Genomic DNA, 8,726 nt, shown 5'->3' on the forward strand with positions numbered 1-8,726 from the left:
AGCGGGTTTTGGATAAACATTTTCGGGAATTATCTTCGAGGCTTGTTGGCAACACTGCTGCACACTGGAAGTGGGAAATGTAGTTTGCAGTGGCACTAGAGAATGCTTGTTTGGTTCAATATTCTAAGAATGCCTGGAAGTGGGAAATGTAGTTTGCAATGGCACCAGAGAATGCTTTTGAATCAATGCTAATGTTCTGTGGACTTTTATTTCCAAAGAATGATATCCAGCTTATTTCCAATGAATGATATCCAGCTTTTCGGCCTTCTAGGCCTCTGGTGGTGGAGGTGGGAGGAAAGGGCCCTTTCTTACTTAAAAGCATTAATTTTTTAATGATATTGATGATGATGACCACTCTCTCTGAAGGTGAGCATGACTTAGAAGCATGCCTTTATATTAATGCTTTTTAAATGCATTAATTTTTTTGGTTTCTGGTTGGTCATGTCCTCCATTTCTAAAAAAAGTCCTACATTTGGGCCCAAAATTGGCCCTACATTTGTCCTACATTTTGTCCAACATTTTTTTTTTACATTTGTCCCAGTTTGGAGGTAGACAGTTATGGCAACCCTACTCAAAACTGATTGTCTCTTTGGAATTAGGAAATAGAATGAGAAAGAAAATCATTGTGGGGAACCCAATGGGGCAAACTGAAAATGGAAGTGGGAAGTGAGGGGGCACAACAGAAAAATAATAAGAGGAAAAATAATAAAATGAGAGAAGCGACTAGAGTAATATATTTACAGAAAGGGCAGATAGAAAGAAGATTCAAATGCTACAGAACTGAGTTTCAGGTTCACACTCTCAGTGATGATGGGGAACTGGGCAGCCAAGGCTCTGCAGAGTCATTTACTGTTTGTATAGTTTTATTAGTTTTCTAATAAATAGCGTATTAGTCTCTTGCAGCATAAATAATAATAATAAAATAAAAATTTATTTCTAGCTCGTCCAATCACGAAGAATCCAGGCGGGTTACAACAATAAAATACATCAGATTACAATAGAGTTAAAAAATCAAACCCTAGACCCATTCCCAGTACTAAAACAGAATTAAACAGTAAGAGTATAAAAACATTAAAAACATTAAAAACATTGAACAAACAAAAAATAGGCAGAAACATTGGCGGGGGGAAATAGACAGATGAGGGGACAAATATCTCTATATCTGGGGAGGGTAACTAAGTTGGAAAGGCCTGCCGGAAGAGATCCGTCTTGAGTGCTTTCTTAAAAGCTGCCAGAGTGGAAATGTGATGGATCTCCTCCGGCAGGTCGTTCCATAGTTTTGGAGCAGTAATAGAAAAGGCCCTCTGGGAGACAGGTGTTAGCCTAGATTTTTTTTTTGGCTGTAGTAGATTTCTTCCAGAGCAACTTAGTGTGCGGGATGGACAATAGGGAAGAAGGTGTTTCCTCAAGTACTCTGGGCCCAAGCCATGTAGGGCTTTAAAGGTAATCACCAAAACTTTGTACTTTGCCTGGAAACTAATAGGCAGCCAGTGCAGGGACTTCAAGACCGGTGTTATATGGTCATTCCTAGAAGTTCCCGTGATCAATCTGGCAGCCATATTTTGCACCAACTGAAGTTTCCGAACTTGGCACAAGGGTAGCCCCAAGTAGAGCACATTACAAAAGTCTAATCAAGAGGTTACCAGTGCATGTACTACTGTTTCCAGGCCCCTTGGCTCCAAGAAGGGGCGCAGTTGGCATATCAGACGAAGCTGATAGCAGGTGCTCTTGACAGTCGCATCCACCTGAGCTGTCAGTTGGAGTGACGAGTCAAGGAGCACCCCCAAGCTGTGTACAGAATCCTTCAGGGGAAGTGTGACCCCATCCAGAACTGGCTGACACAACTCCATTCTTGGATTCGGGGTTCCTATAGCGAGTACCTCCGTCTTACCTGGATTCAGTTTGAGTCAGTTTTCCCTCATCCAGTCCATTACCGCCCCAAGACAGGCATTCAGAGGAGAGATGCCATCCTTAGTCACTGCTTCAGTCCAAGACATAGAGAAGTATATTTGGGTGTCATCAGCGTACTGATAACACCCCGCCCCATGTCTCTGGATGATCTCTCCCAGCGGCTTCATGTAAATGTTAAATAGCATTGGGGACGCCCGATTTGAGCTCCATCTTGGCTGAACAACTGTCCCCAAGCGACACCATCTGGAACCTGCCTGAGAGGTAGGACCGGAACCACTGCAATGCAGTGCCTCCAATACCCAACTCTCTCAGGCGTTCCAGAAGGATACCATGGTCAATGGTATTGAAGGCCGCTGAGAGGTCCAAGAACACCAGCAGGGTCACACTTCCCCTGTCTTTGCCCAGACGGAGATCATCGACTAAGGTGACCATGGCTGTCTCAACTCCGTATCCTGTCCTGAATCCGATTTGAAATGGATCCAGAAAATCCGTTTCCTCCAAGACTGCTTGTAGTTGATTGGCGACCGCTCTCTCGATCACCTTGCTCAGGAATGGTAGTAGCGAGACTGGTCTATAGTTATTTCTATCCAGGGAAGACTTTTTTAAGAGTGGTTTAACTACTACCTCCTTGAGATAGGGAGGCAGGGAGCCTTCCCTGGGGGATGCATTAATTATGTATTTCAGCATCACCATGATTTTTTCTCCCCCCTGGATGGCCAGCCAGGTTGGGCAAGGGTCGAGAGGGCAAGTCGTCTTTTTCAAACTACTAAGAAGCTTGTCCACATCCTCAGCACTTACCAACTCAAATTGATCCAGTCTAATAGTAATGGCGGAGGCACTGGATCTTGTTGTCTCTGTTCTCAAATTGGCATCCAAATCAGCTTTTATCTGAGAGATTTTATCTGCAAAATAATCATTAAAAGCATCACAGCAGGGTTCTGGGTAGGAGGTAGTTGGGTTAAATTCCTCACTACCCTGAACAGCTCAGCTGGATGGGATTTTGCAGATGCGATAGATGCAGAATTGAAGGATTTCTTAGCTGCATCTATCGCCACTGGATAGGACCTAAGAAAGGTCGAATGAAGTGTCTTATCGGATATGAGTTGAGATCTCTGCCACTGGTGCTCTAGTTGTTGTCCAACCCGCTTCATTTGTCTAAGATCTTCCGTATACCATGGGTTATGATTTTGAGCGGGTTGGAAAGGGCGCCTGGGAGTGATCATGTGAATCGCTCTGGTAAAGTTGTTATTCCATGTATTAACCAGAGTTTCGACAGAATTGCCAGCACTGCCAACCATAAAACCCTCTAGGGCTTCTTGGAACCTGACGGGTTCCATCAACCTTCGAGGGTGGACCATTCTAATCGGCCCTCCACCCCTGGAGAGAGGGACAGTGGCCTTCAGTCCAACCATAACCAGGAAATGATCTGTCCATGACAAAACAGAGATACTAATTATCTCCGCCCATGGATATGCCTGTTCCATGCAGAAGACCACATCGAGGGCATGACCTGCGCAATGTGTAGGCTCGGAGACTATCTGGGAGAGGCCCATGTTTGTCATGGAGAGCATGAACTCCCGAGCTGCGCCAGTAAGATTGGTCAACCCAGTCTCGAGGGGGATGTTGAGGTTGCCCAGGACTAGCAGCCTAGGCGACTCCAACATCAGCTCCGAGACTAGTTGCATCAGCTCAGCTAGGGAGTCTGTTAGGTTACGGGGTGGACGATAAACCAACAGAATCCCCAGACTCTCCCTGGTCTTCAAGATAAGGTAAATGCACTCGATGTGGTCTAATGCACGGATAGGTATCCTGATTAAGGTAAGGTTGTTTCTGTGGACCATGGCTACACCCCCTTCCCGCCCGCTTCCCCTCACCTGCTCATTGATGGAGTACCCAGCCGGAAGGGCGTGAGCCCAGGTTACAGAACTGTCTGCTCCAAGCTAGGTCTCCGTGATACAAGCCAGGTCAGCGTTGTGGTCTGTCAATATGTCATAGATAAAAAAGGAGGGGGGAGATAAAAGAAGAATGCAGCAGCACCTTTAAGATTCTTCGTATTTTAGCATAAGCATTTGTGAATATAAACCCACTTCTTGAGATGCAGTACACAATGATATAGAGTTTAGTACAGAATGATATTAAGGTCTCAGGTTATTAAGTATATCTGAAAGACCAGTATCACTTTATGCAGCTCTTTGAAAATTTAGGAAGAGGGTCACAATTTGCATCTTTCCAGATCCTATTACATTCGATCCTACACTCACCACTGTGCAAATATGATTAATAATCTGAGGCTTTAATAACACTCTGTACTGTGTCTGGAAAGAAAGAGAAGAAACCATGGATAACAGAAGAAACGCTTGAAGCAGTGAAGGAAAGGCAAGAAGCAAAGGAGAAAGGAGAAAGCAAAGGAGAAACAAAACTAGAATTAGGAGCGCAACTGTTCAAAGACTAGTGAGCAAGGATAAAGAGCACTATTATAATAGTAAATGCAAAGAAATAGAAGACAACAAAAAAGGAAGACGAGAAACTTTCACAAGATGTGTGAACTAAAAGAGAAGTTCAGATCAGGGGCGGGGATGTTCTATGATCAGTAGAGGAACATACTACATGATCAAGACAAAATAAAAAGACAATGGAAGCAATACACAGAACAGCTATATAAATAGATTTTTTAAAAAAAGAATGAAATGAGGAACCATATGAAGATGAACCCCACATTTTGGGAAGGGAGGTGGAAGCTGCACTCAGAGGAATTGAAAAGAATAAAGCATCAGGAATGGATGATATCCCAGTTGAACTGATTCAGACCACACAAAAGGAATCAATTTGTGTTAACTAAAATATGTCAACAAATAGGGAAAACAAAACAGTGGCCAAGGGACAGGAAATGATCTACATACATTCCAATCCGCAAAAAGAAGAGACTGAAACAATTATAGAACCATAGCACTAATTTCCCATGCAAGCAAAATTATGCTCAAAATTCTGCAGCATAGACTCCAATCATACATGGAGAGAGAAATCCCAGGGATGTAAACAGGGTTCAGGAAAGGAAGAGGCACCAGGCACCACACCACATTCCAAATATTCAATGGATAATGGAATGCACCGGGGAATTCCAGAAGAAAACAAGCCTGAGCTTTTTCCTCAAAGCCTCTGACTGCACAGACCATGCAAAGTTTTGGAATGCTATCAAAGAAATGGGAGTGCCACTACATTTGATAGTCTAGATGAGGAATCTGTACTTAGGACAAGAAGCTGCTGTTAGAACAGAAAATAGAGAAACAGAATGGTTCCCAATTGGTAGACAGGTGAGGCAAGAATGCATCCTATCACTCTATTTGTTCAACTTTTAGTCAGAAAATATAATAAGAGCATTTAAAAAAAACTTCATTCGAAAGGTATATATATATATATATATATATATATATCGTATAAGAACCATACATCCATATATCTAACACCATACAACCATCCTACGTAACATCATCCATTCTACATCAGATACTAAACATTAGCATTATTCTGGTAATAAAATTTCGTATAGCCAACATCTTACTACTATTCAATAAACCTAACAATCTTTGTGAATTCATCCTAGCTTCCTTTACCCTCCTAAACCAAGCTCATCTTCATCCTTTCCCTCCTTTCCCCCCTCCACATTCTCACTTTTCAAATTGCTCTCTTACCTTAACTCACTTCCACCTTTCAATTTTTCCCTCTTATTTTGCATTCCTTCAACATCCTCTCTCTGTGTCTTCTTACTCATCCCCCCTATCCAATTCTCCTCATATCTTTCCTCCTACATACTCAGACCTTCAAACACTTCCCTATCCTTCCTTCACTTAACTAAACTTTATCATCCACATCTAAACTTCCTTCCTTTGCCTTCTCTGGTTTCTTCCCTAAATAAAACATGTCTCCCTAATCCAACAGTTAATTTTTTAAACCAACCTTCATATCTTTCATTTAATAAGTTTATTCATATTCGTTTTCATTTCTAATCTGTCTGAGCTTTCTTTACTACCATCTATGTCGGGAAACCTATCCTTGCTATTGAGCCCTATTTCTTATCAAAGTAATTTATCACTGGCTTTCATTCTTCTTTTCACACTCCAGGGCTAAAACCCAGAGCAAAAAGAAACCACGATAGTCCAACTGAAGGCAGAAAATGGGCATATTCATGCCTGCATATAAACACCCTGATGCAAGTGCAGGGCAGTGGCAAAGCAAACAAATGAAAGTGCAACAACTCCAATGGACTTTGGTGGGAAGGTAACAGTGTTCCAGTCAGTCATGCTGGCCACATGATCCCAGAGTTCTGCCCTACACAGTTGTCCTGATAAATCTCAACTAAAATGGTCCTAGGATGGATCAACCAATGCTCTGGACTCCATGTGATGTAGCTGCCTTGATGAATCTCAGTTAAAAACTTAATTGCTTTCCAAAGTTTTTGGAATGTTAATTTAATACAGTTTCATAAATCATGTTTTGTATGTCAGTTTGCTTTGTACTGCATTGCATTTTTTTGTATTTGCAGCTGGATAATTCATTTTATAATTAATTGTATTGTTTGTATTACTCCTGCCAGCATGGCATAGTGGTTTGAGTGTTGGACTAGAACCCTGGAGTCCAGGGTTCGATTCCCGCTCGGCCATGAAACCCACTGTGTGATGTTGGGCAAGTCACACTCTCTTAGCCTTAGGGGAAGGCAACGGCAAACCTCCTCTGAACAATTTATGCCAAGAAAACCCCGTAATAGGTTAGCCTTAGGATCATTATAAATTGGAAGCAACTTGAAGGCACACAACAAATTGTGTGTTTAGATTGTATACTTTTGGTAGGGGGGGCTATCTTTTTTCTGAAATGACATGTACACTGATGGCATTATATAAACAGATGATGATGATGATGATGATCTACCTCTCTGAAGATCCTATTAGTCCAGTTGAGGGGTGGCGGTGACAGGCACATTACCTATCTCCCAACAGCAGTGTTAAGAGTAATAGGGAATGTCAAGAAAGTAATATGGAGAAAGAATTTTAACCCTTTCCCCAGAACATTGCTTTGATCTACATCCCTGAATAAAACAAGAGAGAACTCAGGGCAGAAAAAGAATAAAATCCACAATATTAAAACCAATTGAAATAAAAAATTATACCAAATTAAACTGAAATCAACAAGATCTAAATCATACCAAAATCCAAAGTAATAAACAGTTGACAAGAACATCAGTTAACTAAATAAGACTAGAAAAGAAGGTTACCAAGTTCCTATGATTTTTATTGTTTATTCTTAAACATTCTCAAATGCATAAAGAACACACAGCATTTACCTGCTTTCCAGGTAAACTGAATTTTGCATGGCATCAAACAACCACACTTTAACATAAGCGAGTAAATGAATATCACATCCAGTATCAGATGATCTATGGCATAGGGAAATCTGCAAAGTTTAGGAGTCATTTCAGATAAACAAGGGCCTCATTCCCACTACGTTTTAAACCGGTTTGCAAATCAGTTTGAAGTCATTTAAAGAACTCTTGTTTGCACTTGAACCAAATAGCTGAAGTGATTTGGAGAGGGGGGCATGCTATTTAACCTGTGTCTTTTTGATATTGAATCATTTGCATGAAGAAACTCCGTGTGCTAAGGAAATACTACTCCATTCCATGACCTCTCACATTTCTGACTGGCAAACATGATTGATGTCTTGCTGCCTGTAAAAGGAACGCAATAAATTCGAACAAAGTAGATGAATTTTATCTCATCGTTTTTATTGCCATACTAGGAAACTTTTGCAGTACTGAATTTCTCCAGGTCATGCTGCTCTTTGGGAAAGAGAAACTAAAGGAATGGGGAATGGGAAGCAAGGATAAGAAAAGCAGAGGTTATTCAAAAAAATTGGGAATGTACAAGGGCAGCTCTTTGGTTCTATAATCATATTTCCCAATCCTTAAAAATAATAAAATTAAAGCAGCCGTGGGAACTTCAGTTCTGTTGAGGAAAGGGGCATGAGGGGGAATTCGGCTCCATTAACCCCTGAAATAATTATTTTTGGACTACACCTTGTTTATGCCACCAGCCAAGTAGCTACTAGTTATGCTGAGTGGGGGCTCTGGAGGAAGATAGTGCCCCAAAAGCAAGAAGAAGAAGAAGAAGAAGACAGAAGTAATAATAATAACAACAACAATAACTACTACTACTACAAGGCTTTGTAGCTGTGTGGAAAAAGGATTGAACTGTCTCTACATCTGAACCACTAATCTAATCTAACATGAAACCCCCCCTCCCACAACACACACACAGGTAAATCACTGTTCATAAGAAATTATTTTTGTTTTATATTAAAAACATATATTACATCTCTTTCCTCAAGGAAAAATTCAAGGTAGTCAACTGAACCTATATCACATTAAACTGAATTCTGAAAGATTTAAAATGATCCAAAATCAAAGTTAATAACTGTTGATGAGAACAACTTTCAACTATATAACAACAGAAAAGCATATACTGTACCGAATCCCTGTGGTTTTCAGCACAGTGGCCCAAACGTTCTCAGATGCTTGTTGCCATCATGTTTTGTTCACACTGTGAAAGCCTGCTTTTTATATCCTGTTTTCCCCCTTTCTCTATTCTATTTCCTATCCTTGTCTCATCCTTCACCCCAGCCAGGGTAAAATGTTATTGTTTTCATTAGTTGTTGTTCCTCTCAGTGTTTGCACTGTGATGATAAGAGACCCAGTGCCAGTAAAAAAAGAGCCAAAGAATCAGTAAATGGCCGGCTGTGTGCCAATGAAAGAAATCAGATGAGGA

The 8,726-nt window shown here is 41.0% G+C and overlaps 1 protein-coding gene across 1 annotated transcript in view; it reads right to left on the reverse strand.

Annotated features, from left to right (window-relative positions):
• Positions 1-6,391, reverse strand: part of LOC149324095 (oncostatin-M-specific receptor subunit beta-like) — a 39,713-nt gene extending 33,322 nt beyond the window's left edge. Inside the window, exon 1 of the mRNA XM_089496344.1 lies at positions 5,601-6,391. The gene's annotated coding sequence lies outside the window, so the exon portion shown is untranslated. The remainder of the gene's footprint in view (positions 1-5,600) is intronic.
• Between the last annotated feature and the right edge of the window lie 2,335 nt (positions 6,392-8,726).

Source organism: Sceloporus occidentalis, unplaced genomic scaffold (assembly GCF_023333645.1).
Source record: "Sceloporus occidentalis isolate IW3139 unplaced genomic scaffold, rSceOcc1.0.p SCAF_1, whole genome shotgun sequence".
NCBI lineage: Eukaryota > Metazoa > Chordata > Lepidosauria > Squamata > Phrynosomatidae > Sceloporus > Sceloporus occidentalis.